This window comes from Kogia breviceps, chromosome 9 (genome assembly GCF_026419965.1).
Source record: "Kogia breviceps isolate mKogBre1 chromosome 9, mKogBre1 haplotype 1, whole genome shotgun sequence".
NCBI lineage: Eukaryota > Metazoa > Chordata > Mammalia > Artiodactyla > Physeteridae > Kogia > Kogia breviceps.
The window spans coordinates 27,371,712-27,389,866 of NC_081318.1; the positions used below are offsets into that span (position 1 = coordinate 27,371,712).

Here is an 18,155-nt window from a genome sequence, read left to right on the forward strand (position 1 = left end):
TCAGAGAGGTTAATTAACTTGTCCAAGATTACACCCCTAGAATGTAAAATGTGAATTCTCACTTAGGGTTGTCTGATTGGAAAACTTATGCCCTTTCCACACTACCACCAGCCACAATGGCTGGTACAGAGTAAGTGCTCAATGTGAGTGCCTGTCCTCTTTGCGCTTTATTAAAGTCAAGTGAGTAGATAATCTGCAACCGTTTGTCTCCAACATGAAAAATTTTTTTAAATCAATATCTAGAAGACCTCCAAGATGCTGACTGAGTAATCACTGCTTACCTTTGAATCAGAATATTCATATCCTCCCCACAATATTATTCCTGCCGTCCCCAATCCTGCACTCTCACCAATTGTATGTACTAAGTCCTCCTGGAAAAGAGAAGGATCACAAGTGGTTTGTGCCAACCATATTTAGTCATTGACAATTCAGTAAGTCTCAATCCATCAACTGTGGTAAAGAGCACATTGATAATGTTATCTTTGTATCTAAAACAAAGGACTATAGAGCAGAATTGGAAAGGGTAATTCTGCCTGGGATACTTACCTGATAAATATTTATGATGCTCCAGGCAATATTCTAGACACTAGGAATAGGAATATAAAAATGAAATAGATTCCAGTTCCTGTTCTTGAGGGAGTGCTTAGTGTGATGATTGAGACAGACATATACAATTACATCATAACAAATTAAATTACATATTGGCACCAACAAGATATATATAGATTAGAGGAAGTGCTTAATGCTGCATGGAAGAGTCTGGGAAGACTTCCTTCAATAGGTGAGATTTTAGAAGGGTCTTTGGAAATGAGTATAAATTGATAAAATAGACTAGAGAGAGCAGAGTTTTATATCCAGAAGGAAGAAAAATGGCAGGGGCTCATGTGTACAAAAAAGCATAATCCATCCAGAGAAGTGCCAGTAACTCTTACGGTAAAAAGCACAGGGGACTTGGGGAGAAGTAAAGGCATCTGAATCACTGTATATAAGTAGGATCCAAATACAAGTGTCTTTTATGCTATTTTATTTTATTATGCTATTCTAAAGTCCTAGGGTTTGACTACAAGAAATTTTTAGTACTGGAAGGCCACACATTTGCAACTTTTAAAAAATAAATTTATTTATTTTATTTTATTTATTTATTTTTGGCTGTGTTGGGTCTTGGTTGTTGCACCCAGGCTTTCTCTAGTTGCCTACTGGGTAATGGAAAGAGAAGGGAGGCATCCAAGTGACTCTCAAGTTGGGTGACTAAGTAGATTATAATTCACCAAGATGAGAAAGAGAGGAGGTTACATTCATGATTATAGACCAGGAGTAAAGAAGCAGGAAATAGGGAGAGATGAAAAACAGAGGGAATGATTGACAGACCACCTGCATTCTTTCCTTCCCTACAAGGAGTGGAGAATCAGAGACTCAGTAGAAAGGTAAAGTGTTCAAAAGCCAGAATGAGAAAGTGGCCATGCTACAGAAAAGTTCCTCTGCATTGTAGGAAGTCTCTACTAACACTAGTACTTGTGCTTCACAGTTTGTCTAAGTAATGAAACAAGAAAGAAAATCATTCTTCCATTATACTAACTAGTATTGTGTTCATTAAATGAAAATCAGTCTCTCAGTTAAATTGAGACACTGGAAAGAAAATATTCAGCAGAGTTGGTTTTAAGTGATTTTGTAATTATAATATGAAGAACATAATGATATTATGATAATATAATAAATGTTATTTAGACAATAAATGAGAAAGATCCATACTGTTTGTTGATATGTGAAACATGGAAAGCAACAAGATAGTATTAAAACACTTCAATATACTATTACTCAGGTAATTCTAGAGTTTTAGTTTTCTGAAGTAGAGCTTATTTATTTAGCCCATAATTTACTTCCAAAATCAAAACGTACCAAAAAATGGGAAAGTTATGAAAAAGACTTTCATTAAAATATGGCTCATTCTCTCATTTTCTATCAAGACAAACTATCTGCATGGATTATTATTTTCTACTCAATATTATTAATAACATATTTTATCTGACACACCGTAGGAACTCAATAAATATATTTTTAACATCTTTATTGGAGTATAATTGCTTGACAATGGTGTGTTAGTTTCTGCTTTACAACAAAGTGAATCAGTTATACATATACATTCAATAAATATTGTTTGAATGAATAAATATAACCTAGTCTTTTTCCCAAAAGGATTTGAGAAAGTGACATGATTTGAGAGATCTGTTACTTGAGGAATAACTTATTGAGAAGACTTTGGCAGGCATGACTGATGTCTTCAAATACCTGGGAACTGACTTTTGAAATAAGGATTTGATTTATTCTGTGTTGCACGAGAAGTTAGAATTAGAACTAGTAGTGGTGTGAAGTTATCCAGAGGCAGAGTAGACTCAACATACGCAAGAACTTTCCAGGGATTAACACTGTCCCCGTAGGGCAGTTTTCCTTCTGGAATAGGGGGAGCCCCATCAAAAAGTGCTAAAGCAGGTAAGAAAAGATCCATGTCTGAGAGAGAGGCAGGTTAGAGACCTCTGAGATCCTCCAACTTTTTGTCATGGTGCTATGTTTCTTTTCCTCCTAAACTTGTTGAATGAACATTTCATTTTGAATAATACTGAGTAATCCTGAAAGGATGGAAATGTCAAGTCTAATCAACAGTGTTTGGGTCAACAGATTTTATTGTAAAATATTTGAGGAAGAATTGATACTGCATTTAAATGTCCTTATCTCAAACGTAAGTGGTTTAAGAAGGTGAGCTGTGTGTTACCTATCCAACAGCCCTGCTTCTCTTTTGGGTACTAGAATAACAGAATTGTGAGTTTACAGGTATGGATGGAGATTTAAGGGTTTTCTCATCTAGCCACACATCCAATGATTGAATCCCTATAATAATGTCCTAGCTAAGTGATAATCTAACTAACGCTCGATCACTTCCAAGTGTCTACAAACTCATTATCTTCCAAAACAGCTCATTCCCACATCTCTGTCCTTCCTACCTTGTGTTAAGTCTAAGCACAATATCTTTCTATTTATATAAACCACTTTTAGTGCCTTGACACTCACCACTAGATCACAACGTAGACTCATAAAGATAAAATCAACAGGATCTATATTTTTCAAGTAACCTAATCAATTAAAACTTAAAAATGCAATATATTGAAAATATCCTTGGTTAGTAATTTACCCAAGCTCTACTTTGTATATTTTTGATTTGGAAAATTGCTGCTACTCTTTCATATTAAGAGCTTCTTTAATATGAAATTCCTCCCTGGTCAAAATTAATCTATGTTACATGATTTAACTTAAGCTTAACAACTGTTCTGTAGGAAACCCTTGTAAATGCTAAGCTGGTAGGAATCATCACCTAAAAACTCTAAGTAAACATCTGTCAGTGACACTGTTTCAGAATTGGCTTGACAGTTGAAGGAATATATAGATTTCATAATAGAATAGAATTATATTATTAAGGGGAAATAAGCATCCTAAAACATTTTTTCCCTAAACTTTATAGAGTTATTCTACTAAATTTCCATTTTTTATGTGTGACTTTATTCTTACCTGTGACAAAGCTTCAATATTATGCAAATAAAATGGTCTGGAAAAAATAAAAACTGGTAAAACATAGTCATGTCTAGCCATTTCAGCAATTCTCATAGTTTCTCTAACTCAGTAATGAACAAATTTCAAAGCTTTAAAACTTGACTTCAATATTTTATCCAAATATATGGAAGTATAAAGTGCTCTGCTTTTTTCCCATAGCCACTGGAGTTGGTCATTGCAGAAAATTTCATCGCTTGGGTATTTACCTGTGTAGGTCTGTGGATTTACCCTATAATCCACATTTTAGTCTCATTTCTAAAACCAGTGTGAGAGTAGCATTAATAATACTCCTTCCAGCAGTTTCAAATTCCTCTTGGGCAACTGTTTCCACTGTCATTTCTGACCAATCAGGATGGTGGTTTCTGGTAAAGGCTAAGGAGTAGTGTTTATACATTATTTTATTGCCTCAGTTTCTGTCCCATTGTGGCTTCCAGCTTTCCCAGTCAATGACAACAAGACCTTCTGACCTCCATCAAGGGACAACTTTTGCAATGTTATTAGTGGTCTTCCTAAGGTGTTTGGAAAGGCTCATAATCTGTAGTATCCCTCCATTAAAGGATTTTCTCTCTGGAGAGAAATAAGGATAATACCCTAATTCATTTGGATAAAGTATGGCAATTGTTGATCCACTCTGAGTCTCTAAAGGATTTGATATAATATTAAATAATTGAGGATTCAGATCCACATTGAAGAAATGCTGACACTGCATTGTTGGGACAGCCCAGAAAATGTTGAAAGGTCATTTCTTGATCACTGGAGGCATTGCTGGCTTGAGGGCTGAATGAGTGAACCCTATCAAGAGCAGTAGCACTCCTAACCATGCCACCCAGGGGTTACACATGGCTCGTAGTTTTCACGATCACAGCAGTCTCCTTAAAAATAAGAAGAGGGGGCTTCCCTGGTGGTGCAGTTGTTGAGAGTCCGCCTGCCGATTCAGGGGACACGGGTTCGTGCCCTGGTCTGGGAAGATCCCACATGCCGCGGAGCGGCTGGGCCCGTGAGCCATGGCCGCGGAGCCTGCGCGTCCGGAGCCTGTGCTCCGCAACGGGAGAGGCCACAACAGTGAGAGGCCCGCGTACCGAAAAAAGGAAGAAAAAAAAAAAAAAAAAAAAAAAAAGAAGAGGAAGATAAATTAGACATGATGGAGTTAAATGTTCCTTTAGTTTTATGTTACCCAATGAACAGCAGATCAAGTAAACTCATGGTAGTGTTTAAGCTGAATTTATACTTTTACCTTAACAGGGAAGAAAAAATGAGTTTTAATTTTTTTTTTTTAACTAGAAAAGTGAAAATAAATCCAGTGAATAAAAACCAAAGTAAAAATTTTCACCCAATCTTGAGCTATGCAAACTCTCTCTGCTAGCTGTTCTGGTTTTAATTTCCTATAATTCTGACTACATTAACCATTTGGCATTTTATCAAAAATAAAACAGAACAAAAAGAAATAGCAAATGGTACTAACAGTAAGTAATACCTGGCTTGCTATTTGAAATGCACTGGCCTCAAAAGTGTATTTGTTCATTTGTTGGTTTGTTTGATTTTTAAAACACAGCAATTACCTTTGCAATTAGTACAGGCTAAAATAGAAAACAGGTAGAAATGGCATTTACCTGCTGTTGATTATGGATTTTGGTGCTATCTTCTCTTGGGTACATAAATAAACCTAAAAACCAACTAATAGTTTATCTCCATGGTTTTCCCATGAAGAAACTGGACTGTTTTTTTTTTTTTTTTTTTTTTTTTTTTCCGGTACGCGGACCTCTCACCGTTGTGGCCTCTCCCGTTGCGGAGCACAGGCTCCGGACGCGCGGGCCCAGCGGCCATGGCTCACGGGCCCAACCGTTCCGCAGCATGTGGGATCCTCCCAGACCGGGGCACGAACCTGTGTCCCCTGCATCAGCAGGAAGACTCTCAACAACTGCGCCACCAGGGAAGCTCTGGAGTGTATTTTTACCAATCAATTCCCAAATGAAACTTAAGTCCCTTCTAAATAGACAGTTGAGCCAAAAACTGCCAAAGAATCTTCCCCAACAAGGACTAATAATTATGCATTCCAGCCAGTGAGATCTCACCATGCAAGTGTTACTTAAATGCAAGTCCGTGTGCCTAACACACAGTGAGGCCAAACAATACGAAAACGTCAGTCTGGAACAGAGAAAGGTTTACTGCAGGGCCATGAAGAAGATGGATGTCTTATGCCTTAAAAACCCCAAACTCCCTGAAAGCTTTCAGCAAAGCCCTTTTATCGGAAAGGTGAGGGAGGGGAGTGGTTAGTTGTTGCAAACTTCTTGGAGTCAGATCCTTTGTTCTTGAGGTCAGGTCAAAGTCAGGTAAGGCTATTCCTGTAAATCTCCACCAGGCAAATGTTACTCTCTGTTCCGACAAGAAAGGGGAAGTTCCCAAGGCACCCAGCGTGTTCGTAGGGCACCCACTCTGGGAACTCCCGCCAGTGCCCAGGCCTGGCTGAAGAGGCAGTTCTCAGTTGGTGGCTCCCTCAGGGCCAGGTCCCCAGACCCTGTCCAGCTGTCACCGCTGAGGGAGCCAGGGACCCAGGTCCCAACTGGCCTTCAGGCTTTTCAGGCCGCCTAAAAGGTGGGGGCCAGGTCCCCCAGACTGTGTCCCATGCAGACTGCTGCTGCCATTAGGTCGCAGAGGCAGGGATGGGCGGGAGGTTCGCTGCCGCCTCAGGGCCTGGGCTGGGCCAGTGGGCAGTCCTGGCGAGGGCTCTGGAGCCCTGCGGGACACACCCCCAGCCTGTTCCCTGCCCCCCCCCCCCCCCCCCCCCCCGGCTCACCCACCAGCCCGAGGCCAGGTGAGCTGGAGGGCCCCGGGGAGAAAGCCGGGATCTGCCTTTTCCCTCACTCTCCACCTGACGCCCACCACTCTGCAGACTGTTGGGTCAGTGCCCCTCTAACGGTCGCTCCTTGAGAGTTGATCGCTTGGTGCGGGTTGGGGGGGACCCACTGCGGTGCCGACCAATGGCTGAGTAGGACTTCTAACCCGCTCTAATCTTCCCGCGTTAATGGTTTCCCGGTAACTGTTGCCTGGTAACGGTGTCCGGGCTGGGGGCGGGGGCGGGTAACAGAGCACAGCAATGGCCGAGCGCTAAGGGCTGCGCACTGCAGCGCTCTATTACGGTATTACATTAAACTTTTCAGAGACAAAGATGCTAAAAATCCAAAACATTGTGCTTTAGTAAAGTCCAGTTAAACGTTTCCTTTTCTAAAGGATTTTAATCATGTTTTCTATTTGTATATAAGTTACACCCTCTTTTACACTAGCCTATGGAAAACTTATTACTGACTTATCTTGGTCCCCAGTATGAATTTTATTATAAACTTCTACCACAGTAAAAAATTATGCTTTGTGAATTGTACGAATTTTTAAATATAATTAATTCTTTCCTCATGATGCTTAGATTTATTCCATTTTCTAGTCATTTTTATTATTCAGAATATAAAACTAGATTTAAATTTTCTGAGTCATAACATATATACAACAAATCTTTATTGAGTATCTGATGTGATTCAGGCAATGAGACAGGTCTAGGGATACAGTGGTGGAACCACCATAATTCTACACATTGCAAAGAGTTACAGATACCTAAATGTAAGATGCAAAACTGTAAAACCCCTAGAAGATAACATAGGAGAAAATCTATATGATCTTGAGCATGGCAATGACTTTTAGATACAACAACAAAGACACAATTCATGAAAGATTTGATCAGCTGGACTTTGGGAAAATTAAAGACTTCTGCTCTGTGAAAGATGATATCAAGAGAATGAAAAGACAAGCTGAAGACTGGGAGAAAATATTTGCTATCTGATAAAAGGTTATTAGCCAAAATCTACCAAAACCTCTTAAAACTCAACAACCTGATTTTAAAAGGGGAAAGATCTGAATAGACACCTCCCTAAAGAAGATGTGCAAAATGCAACAGCTAATTTGGAAGACAGTTTGCCAGTTTTTTACAACGCTAAATATACTCTTACAATTTGATAGAGAAATTTTGCTCCTTGGTATTTACCCAAATTACTTAAAAACTTATGTCCACACAAAAACCTGCACAAGGATGCAGCTTTAATCATAATTGCCAAAGGTTGGAAGCCACTAAGATGCCCTTCAATAGGTGAATGGATGAATAAACTGTGGTACATTCAGACAATGGCATATTATTCAGCCTTGAAAATAAGTGAGCTATCAAGCCATGAAAGTACATGGAGGAAACTGAAGTGCATATTACTAAGTGAAAGAAACCAATCTGAAAAGTATTCTCAGTATATAACACTCAGGAAAAGGCAACGGAGACAGTAAAAAAATCAGTGGCTTCCAGGAGTTAGAAGGGAGGAAGGGATAAGCAGGAAGAGCACAGAGGACTTTTAGGGCAGTGAAACGATTCCATATGATACGATAATTGTGGATTCATGTCATTATGCATTTTTCAAAACCCGTAGAACGTACAACATCAAGAGTTAACACTAATGTAGACTGTAGACTTTGGGTGAGGATGATGCATCACTCTACGTTCATCGACTGTGATGCACTGTTCTGATGCGGGATACTGACAGCAGGGGTGGCTGTGCATGTGTGGAGATGGGGGGTGTAGGAAAACTCTGTACTTTCTGCTCAGTTTTGCTGTGAACTTAAAAATTCTTTCAAAAATAAACTCGATTTAAGTGGGAAAACATTATTGACAAAATTGTGTTCATGGGAGCTATATTTGCAATAGAGAAAAGCTAGAAACAACATACATTGTGATCAATTAGGAGTTTGTTAGATATATTATGAAATACATTATGTAGTTCCATTAAATAGCATGAAGTATTTCCCAGTTTCTCATTGTCTTTTAACTTTTTCTCTTGTTTTGCCATGAATCCCCTCATAAGACAAAAGTCAGGTTTAAAGACTCAATTATAGATTGGTACTTCTCAAGTACACATTTCCTGCTTCTCCCTGAAGCCACTCCATCCCCTCTTCCACCCTGAAGGAGCCAGCAGCAGCCTAGTATTTGGAAGAAAGACAATGGAGAAGAAGCAAAACATACCTCCCTTCTCTCATGGCAGATATGTTCCCAAAGGATTTAAGACAAAGAAAAAAGAAAAATATTAACTTTTTAATTAAACTTTGAATTTAACTCTATAACGAGTGAGCAAGGTGCTAAAATCTGGTCATTGCAACTAGGGATCTGTGGATGATGCAACTCTGAGAGGTTTGGCCTGATGTTCAGTTTAAACTGATGCCATATGCTTCAGTAAATTGGGGTTGTCCAATAAGTAGTGAATGGAAGGGCAATGGTCCCAAACAGTAATGAGGAGACACCTGCTCCTTCCCTGTCCAATGGGAGGTGACAGGTGAGAGAGAAAATAACCATCAATCAAGAGGCCTTCGGGGAAAAAAGTCCAGGCGGTAGACAGTGGAGATGATTGCACAACAATGTGAATGTACTTAATATCACTGAACTGTACCTTTGAAAAATCATTAAAATGGCAAGTTGATTGTTTACTTTACCATAATTAAAAAATAAACTTAGAAAGAATGCTGCAGGGGAAGCAGAAGACAGCCAGTTTTCTGTTATATCAAGAAAGTTAAGTGACCATTCAGCAAAAGAGATGTATGATCTAGGGGATTTTCTTGACTACGGATTTTAAATTACAGAGGATATAATGGACAGGTTTGTCAGGTCAGGGAGGGATGTGAATTTGGCTCCATGACAGGGTATAGAGGAAAATGCAAGTGATAAAAATAGCCTGGGAGTTTGGGCTTTATGTGTTAAAGGCACTATGGAATGCATTCTGATGGAGTCCTAAAGGGAGGTAAATCATCAGCTCCAATTACAGCCTCCTACTTGTCATTGGTATCTTAGATATTCTGTAGTGAGAAGTATTGGGAAAGGGACATCATTTTGCCAGTAGCATTCAGAGTTCTGTGGGCCTCACTTTCAATTCTGCCCAGGACAGTGTCAAAGTTGAAAAGGATGTGGTTTAGCTTTTTGTTATGCATGTTCTTCAACTAAAATGTGAACCAATTAACATGGTTCTAAATACATGTGCGTGTGTGTGTGTGTGTGTATAGAGACATATATACAGATATATATGTCTATATATATCTCCAAATTCATATGTAATTGGGGATTTCATTCTTTCCACTCAATGACAGTAAACCTTGTGACATCTCCCTGATAGATATATTGTTTACATATGATGAAATCAACAACCACTAAGTTCATTATGATAACACTTAATTAACTTAGGATCCGGTAAAAAAATCACACTGCAGTTTACAACAACTTTAAACCAACAAAGGTTTATAATAACATCATAGAGCCTCTTACAATGTGCTGTGGGGCATTCCATACATAGGTGAAATTTTCTCTCAAGGCATGTCTTGTTTGCATGAAAGTTGGAGCCCTGTAGAAGCCATGCGGCATCAATAGATTTTTTTTTTTACCTGCAGGTTACTTACAGTTTTGATTTTCTCAGAGAGAGCCATAGTAGTTTTCTAAAAAGACAAAGAAAAGAAATAATGAGTAAAGCAGATTTGACTCCATAGAGCATTTGTTCAAATTCACCCAATTTCCAATTTCTAATAAAATGATGTCAGGTCACATTCAAATTATTTAAATTCCCCTACAAAAAATTAATAACAAAGGAGCAAAAAATTTTCTATAAAGCTTATAAAATACAGACTTAGACTTTGGTTTGCTTACTTACATAGATTGCCATGGCATTAGAGCCACCTCAGTCTGATGGCCTCAAAGACACTGGAGTCCAGACATATTTTCTGATCTTCACAGAGTCTAGGACTGTGGGAGAAAACATGAATCTTCCCTGCAGATAGGTTTCCAATTTGTAAGATCTGTCAGATGAACTCAGGCTCCCTGAAAGAGATTTGGCTGGAGGGGGTACAAGAAGAGTATAGTATTCTTGAAGGGTAGGTAGATTGAGGTTCAGCATCCAAAGATTGGAGGGAATGGGTACAAGCACAAGTGTGAGACTGGGCTTGACCATCTTCTGACCCGTCTTTGTCTCCTCCCTTCAAGAGCTTGGCTGCTCTGGATAAAAGAGAACAATGATATAGAGGAAAGCACTGTGATACCTACTGCCACAGGGACCTATAATTTCCCTGTGGAATTAAAATAGCAAGCTTCTCAGATATCTGGGGAGAGATAAGAAGATCACTATTTCGAGGAGTGGGGTAGATTGGTAGCCACACAGAAAAGGGCTGGGACAAACCCCCTGAGTAAACTGTGACAAGGCGTCATAAAGTCAGAGCAAAGGACATTTGAGCAGAAGGAAGGCAACGTGCTGCTTAAGTCAGGATCTTTCTTCCCCCTTCCTCTAGGGCTCCTCAAGTTACAAATTGGAGGGGCAGAGTAAAGCATTGTCTAGCCACACGAGGGGTCTCAGACACTGGAGTTTGTGTTGTTACACAAGTGAACCATTTATCCTCAATGGTGGGTAAAGTCAGGAAAAATATGTGAATAACCACACTCATCACGTTTCTTTAGGAAAAAAGTGTCATGTCATATATGCCCTTTACTACTGTGCTTTATTCACATCAGGTGGGTGGTGGCTTGTGAAGGTATTGAGCCAGGCTATAGGGAGGGAAAGCTACATTTTCTTAACATGACTATAGTACAGTATGAGTAAATTGTGAATTATAGTATAAGGGTATATAAATAACCAACAGATTAAGTTGAATCATTTCTGTAAGTTAGACAACCCAGAGTGCCACCTGAGTTCAAAACATGAAGATATCAAATGTGGTTAAAAAAATGTCTTGATAAGCTTTGAGCTGGAAGTGTATTTGAGGCTTGAAGTTAAGCAGGATTTGAACAGGCTGAATTTGCAAAGGGACTCCAGATGGAGGGAAGAGCAGGAAGAAAACTACAGAGGAAGAGAGACAAAGGGCCTGCACAAACGGTAACACACACTGCTTTGCGAGGTGTAGATAGCTCGAGATGGAGAAGTCTAGCAGGAAGTTAGGAATTTTTCTAGAAGTGTAGAACTGGGAATCTTCTTTGTTGAGGAGGTGGTTGACACAAAGGCAGAAAATATCTACAGACAAAAGATGAGACAGGAAGATTTTGCAGATCACCTCAAAATTGAAGGAGAGAAAATATCCAATAACAGAAGGAAAAAACAAAAGCCATGAGAGAATAGGGAAGACAGGACAGTGTACCCAAGGATAAGGGTCCACAAGCATTTAAAGAAGGTAATGAGCTGTGCAAGATGAGAACCAAGAAAAGACAACTTGCTGAGGCAATCAGATGCTGATTAATGACCTTCAGTATAGCAGTTTCAAGACAGTTAAGGGTTTTATGAGTGAATCCACTTAGTGAAGGCAGCATTCTTCCTCAGACACAAGTGCAGTCTCTGTGTCCTCTTGATGTCTCTCCCTAGGGATCCTTCAGCTAGCGTAAAGAGAGGATTCTGTCTCAAAAAAAGATGCCTGGATGGTTCAGGCCTCTTGACTCCCATATACTCAACTGAATTTACTCCTGAAGAGGTAAAAGAACAAACTGACACTATATTTAGAGTCATAGTAAATAATCAGGTGTGTGGAGCTTGATGTCTTTTAGTCCTGAAATACTAGTGGATTTAAGAGATATGGGTAATGCTAGCTGATACAGTAGTATACGACTATAAATATTTCATAATCTAAAAGATATATTATATTTGGAACAGTACTGCATCTTTCCTTTTTATTTATTAAGCCATCTTATTTTTTCAAGCAGTTGAAAATAGGCATTTGTTAATGTTTAGCTTTGCTTTTAGTATCTTTTGTTTTTGTCTTTAAAATTAAAGATTCAATACCATGGAAAGATCTATAGGCTGCTCAAAAATGACATATAGCACGACCAGTTAAAAAAAAAAAAGTGACATATACTCTTCGGCACTCTTTTGTAGGGAAGTCTTTAAAAGATGAAAAACAAAAACAAAAACTTCCCAACTTGGGCTCCACAATTTGGGTTAGATTTTAAATTTCAGATTAATAATAAATGTACCTCAAGAATACACAAAATAAAGTAGGTTGAACTTGATTTGCACCCTTAACGAGTGCAAAAAGGCAAAAGCTAAATTTAAACTTTATTAAGCAGAGGATTCTCAGAAACAGAGAAGGCATCTTTTGATGATACATAAAAATGAGAAGAGGGCTTTCCTTTAAAAAGAAGTTTCTACCTGAAGACTTTGAAAAGATTTACAGGAGAGGGAGTTGTAGTGAAGAGAGAGATATTTTTTAATTTAATTTTTCAAAACTCCACATGGATATTGAAAATTAGAATTATCAAGCAAACACTTATCATTTTATATAATATCAGAACCTTCTGCAGCAAGCATCTGGGAAAATCTTTATTTTTTGAAGTATCAAGTATTACATTGGTTGCTTTGACAGTGGTTGTACTTGGAGATTACATGCTCAGTTTTCTCCCAGACTCATCAATCTTCTCCTCTTCTGGGGAGGGAAAAGGCAAGAGGCAGAGAAAAGATAAAAGTGTTTCTACCATACTGTTCTGGAAATTTCTTTCCCTTCAGGACACAAAAACCGCGGAAAGAAATGTGCTTCTCCAATACACGTCTATAGGGTGACAAGATATTTTGGTGTGCTGGGGACCGCCACAATTACACCCATTGTCCTAGGTCCTAGTGCACCTTTTATTTCTCAGTTTTGCTCCAATTTAGAAAATAAATTATAGGTATACCCTACACATGTAGCAATTGCCCTATATAGACTCAAGAGAAGTATAACACAGATCTTTCTCAGTTTATGGTGGATTAAGTCTCAATAAGCCCATTATAAGTTGAAAATATTGTTAAGTTGAAACTGCATTAATCTACCTAACCTACTGTACATCACAGCTTAGTGCAGCCTCCCCTAAATGTACACAGAACACTTAGCCTACTGTTGGGCAAAATCATCTAACACAAAGACTGTTTTGTAATAAAATGTTGAAATGTCACATGTAATTTATTGACTACTGTAAGGAAAAGAAAAAAACAGAATGGCTGTATGGGCACAGAATAGTTGTAAGTGTACGAGTTGTTTATCCTCGTGATTGTGTAGCTGACTGGGAGCTGCAGCACTGCCACTGCCCAGCATCACAAGAGAGGATCTTAGGGCAAATCACTAGCCCAGGAAAAGATCAAAATTCAAAACTTGAAGTACGGTTTCCACTGGATGAATATTTCTTTTGCATCATTGTAAAGTTGTAAAGTTGAAAAATCGTGGAACCACTGTAAGTCAGGAACTGCCTGCACCGAAAATAGAAATTTCAAACACTATGTTTTCAGGGATCATTTCTATAGTTCATTATGAGAGAAACGTAGAGCACTCGAAACTCTGAGGAAGAAGCTTAGTGTTCTCTCCTGAGTGTGAAGCTGGTTGTTGGTGTTGGTTCTGCAACTGCCATTGGCTACTGATGATTATTCTTCTCTTCCTTTGGGAGAGCAAGAGGCAGAGGACACTGCCTGAGTAAAACAAACAACAAAAAAAGAAGTTTCAAAGTACTTTCTAATTAACCTACAAACTGGAGGAATATGAAATTGCAAAAAAAAATTATAAAATCAAAACAAACAATAAAATTGGTGACATCAGTCAATAGGATAATTTTATTTATTAACTTTACTCTTTATAAGAGTTTAACAGCTTAGAAATAAGGGTAGATTTTTTTTTAATTTTAAAATTTAACTATAGAAATATTAGTCATCTTCAATAAACCAATTTGTACTTTTTTACTCTTTCTCCTCATGAGAGGAAACGCTTCATGTAATTTTTGGCTCAAGTTAAGGAGCACACTGAAACATCTCACCTCTATTTAAGAGCATGTTAAGATCCATTTATACAGAATACACCAAAATTCCTTTTCTGTATTAATAACTACCAGTGCTACCCCTGAACAAATTCAATTCCACTTAAATTTAAGAAACAACAGATTTGGACTCATAGATTGATGGAACAGAATAGAGCCCAGAAATAAACCCACACATATATCGTCAAGTAATTTATGAGAAACGAGCCAAGAATATACAATGGGGAAAGGACAGTCTCTTCAATAAATGGTGCTGGGAAAACCGAACAGCCACATGCAAAAGAACGAAATTGGACCATTATCTTTTACACCATACATAAAAATTAACTCAAAAGGGATTAAAGACTTGACTGTAAGACCTGAAACCACAGAACTCCTAGAAGAGAACATAAATAGTAAGTTTCTTGACATCCATCTTGGTAATGATATTTTTGGATTTGATACTAAAAGTAAAGGCAACAAAAGTGAAAAAAAACCAAGTGGAACTACCTCAGACTAAAGCTTCTGCACAGCAGAGGAAACCATAAACAAAATTAAAGGCAACCTACTGAATGGGAGAAAATATTTGCAAATCATATATTGGATCAAGGGTTAATATCCAAAATATGTAAAGAACTCACACAACTCAATGATAAAAAAACAAACAATCTGATTTTAAATGGGCAGAAGATCTGAGTAGACATTTTTCCAAAGAAGACATAGAGAAGGCCAACGGATACATGAAAAGATGCTCAATATCACAAATCATTAGGAAATGCAAATCAAAATCACAATGAAATATCACCTGACACCTGTTAGAATGACTATTATGAAAAAGACAAGAAATAACAAGTGTTCGTGTATGTGGAATTAACCAGTTTGCAGGGCAGAAGTTGTGACACAGATGTAGAGGACAAACGTATGGACATCAAGGGGGGAAAGCAGTGGGGGGTGGGATGGTGGTGTGATGAATTGGGCGATTGGGACTGACATGCATACACTGATGTGTATAAAATGGATGACTAATAAGAATCTGCTGTATAAAAAAATAAATTAAATAAAATTCAAAAATTAAAAAACAATAAAGAAAACACAGGAGAAAATTTTTGAGATCTTAGGTTAGGCAAAGATTTTATAGAACATATATAAAAAGCAGAAACCCTAAAAACTGGGTAATTGAATTTAACTCCCTGCTCTTTGAAAGACACTGAAAAGAAAATAAAAAGACAAACCACAGACCAGAAAGAAAATGTTTGTAAACACATATCTGATGGGAGACTATCAATAATACATAAAGAACTTAAACATACTCATTAAAATATTTGAACAGAGGCATTACCAAAAAGAAATGATTTGGAGAGCAAACACATAGAAAGGTGCTTTCCATGAGTATTCATCAGAAAAACTCACATTAAAATCACCATGAGATTCTACTACACAGCTACTAGGAGAGCTAAAATTAAGCAACAACAACAAGAAAAATTGGCAACACCAAATGCTTGAGTGTGCAGAGCTGGATCCCTTCTACATTGTTGATGGGGTGCAACGGCACAGTGTCTTTGAATAGTCCACAGAGATTTGAACATGAATGTTTATAACACCTTCATTCATTATAGCACATACTGGAAACAACCCAACTATCCACCAATTTATAAAGAGATATATAAATTGGGACATATTGATCTAAAGAAATAAGGGCTGAGCAATAAAATGGAGTGAACTACTGATGAATAACAGGATTAATTTCAGAAGTGTTTTGGTATGTGAAAAAAGCCAACATGGCAACCACAGTGTCCTCTTAAAACCTTAAGTCATATCATACCCCTTCTGTGCTCAAAGTTCTTCAATGATGCCCCATGTGCCTCAGAGTAAAACTTAAGGTTTTACATGATCCTGGAAGGACCTGCATAATTGGGACACAGTTACCTACCTCTCTGACTTCCTCTCTTGACTCTCCCCTGGATCACTCTCTAGTCACACAGGCACCCCTGGAGTTCCTATAACAGACCAGTCATGTGCCTCCCTAAGAGCCTTTGCTCCAGCTCAGTAGTTCTCAAAGGATGCCCCAGGAATCCCTGTAAGTCCCCAGGACCCTTTCATGGGATCTAAAATGTCAACTATAAAACAAAAGCTCAACAAATTTGAAGAGTGTAAAACAGACCTGAGACGAAAACACTGAGAATCATTGCCCTAGCTAATCCACTGCAGCTTGGAGAGCTCTCTCCTCACATATCTGCTTGGCTCAGTCCCACACCTCCCTCAAGACTTTGCCTGAGCTTCACTCTCCCAGTGACCCTACCCTGACCACCTCCTCTAAATCTCAGACTTCTGAGTCTCACTCACATTTTCTCTTTTCCATGACGTTTATTACCTTACAACATATTATATAATTTACTTAAGTATTATACTTATTGTCCATCTCTACAACTCTATAATGCAGGCTGTGAAAGGGTGAACATCGTGGTCTGTTTTGTTCACTGATCTATCCCAAGAGCATAGAAGAGGGCCTGATACTTAGTGGATGTTTGTTGAATGAATAAATGAATGATGAAGAGCTGATAAAAATAGATTTCCAAGACACGTTGAAGTAATAGCTTTACAAAACAAAGCAAATGTTACATACATTCATCAAAATTTAATAAATGGGGAAAATGCTTAAGTGTCTATAAGCATCTAAAGAACAAATAATAATAAAAAGCAACATAAAAGACTACTACTTTCTCTGGTGAACCTATCGGCACACGGAAAGAAATCTTTGAAAGATCTTGTATCAGTAGTTACGTGCTCCAGTCTGCTAATGAAACACACCACTTCCATCACAACTAATTACTCATTAGCTAAAACTAGCCACGTGGCCCCTCCCAACCAAAAAAGGGACCAGAAAGTACACTTCCACCATCTACCTGAAGGCAAGAAGCTGGAAATATTTGATGACTAGCACTACCACATGGTGAATTCTGTTTCAAATTTGATAAAACAATTTAATAACCAAGATTAATAAAATGTCCTGTGACATTAGTTCAGAATATGCAAAACAAATAATGCTAATTTTATTATAAATAATAAGTGGTCAATTAAGACTTATAGAGCAGAAAATAGGTTAGGATGTGTTACAGTCGTCATAATGAAGTTTATTAATGATTTGGACTTGGGAGCGTTCATTTGTTTCCCACATCTTTCTTTCCTTCCTTCCTTCTTTCCTCTCTTCCTTTTTTCCTTCCCTCTTCCTCCCTTCAGCAAATAAGTATTGAACTCCTCTATGTACAGCTAATGGTACTGGATGATGAAGATACGACAGTGAACAGACAAGATTCCTGCCCCTACAGAGCTCATAGTCTACCGACGACAAACAGGTAAGCAGAGTTTGCAAATGAAACTAGTTATAGATTGTGATAAATGTTATAATGGAGATAAACATTTGATAAAGAATGAGTAGGAGAGTCAGGAAAGTCTAAAGTGATACTGGAGATGAGAGCTTGTGGGCTGTGAGGGAGCCAGTCCTGCAGAGACCCCAAGGAAGAGAACTCCAGACACAAAGAACATAAGTGAGCAATTTCAGAGTCCTGTGCGGTCTGAGCTGTGGGAGGAAGGGGGAGAGTGGTGAGAGAGAAAGTTAGAGAGGCAGGCAGAGAGCGACCATGCAGGGCTTAGCTGATGAAGGTGACGGAGGTTCGATTTTATTCCAAGAGCAATGGAAAGTCATCAAAGGCTTTGTAAGCAAGGGATTGACCAGATTCCTCTTATGTCTCTAAAAGATTACATT

The 18,155-nt window shown here is 38.4% G+C and overlaps 1 pseudogene; it reads left to right on the top strand.

Annotated features, from left to right (window-relative positions):
• The first annotated feature begins 13,879 nt into the window (after positions 1-13,879).
• LOC131763138 (small nucleolar RNA U3) lies at positions 13,880-14,078 on the top strand (annotated as a pseudogene).
• The last annotated feature ends 4,077 nt before the right edge of the window (positions 14,079-18,155 follow it).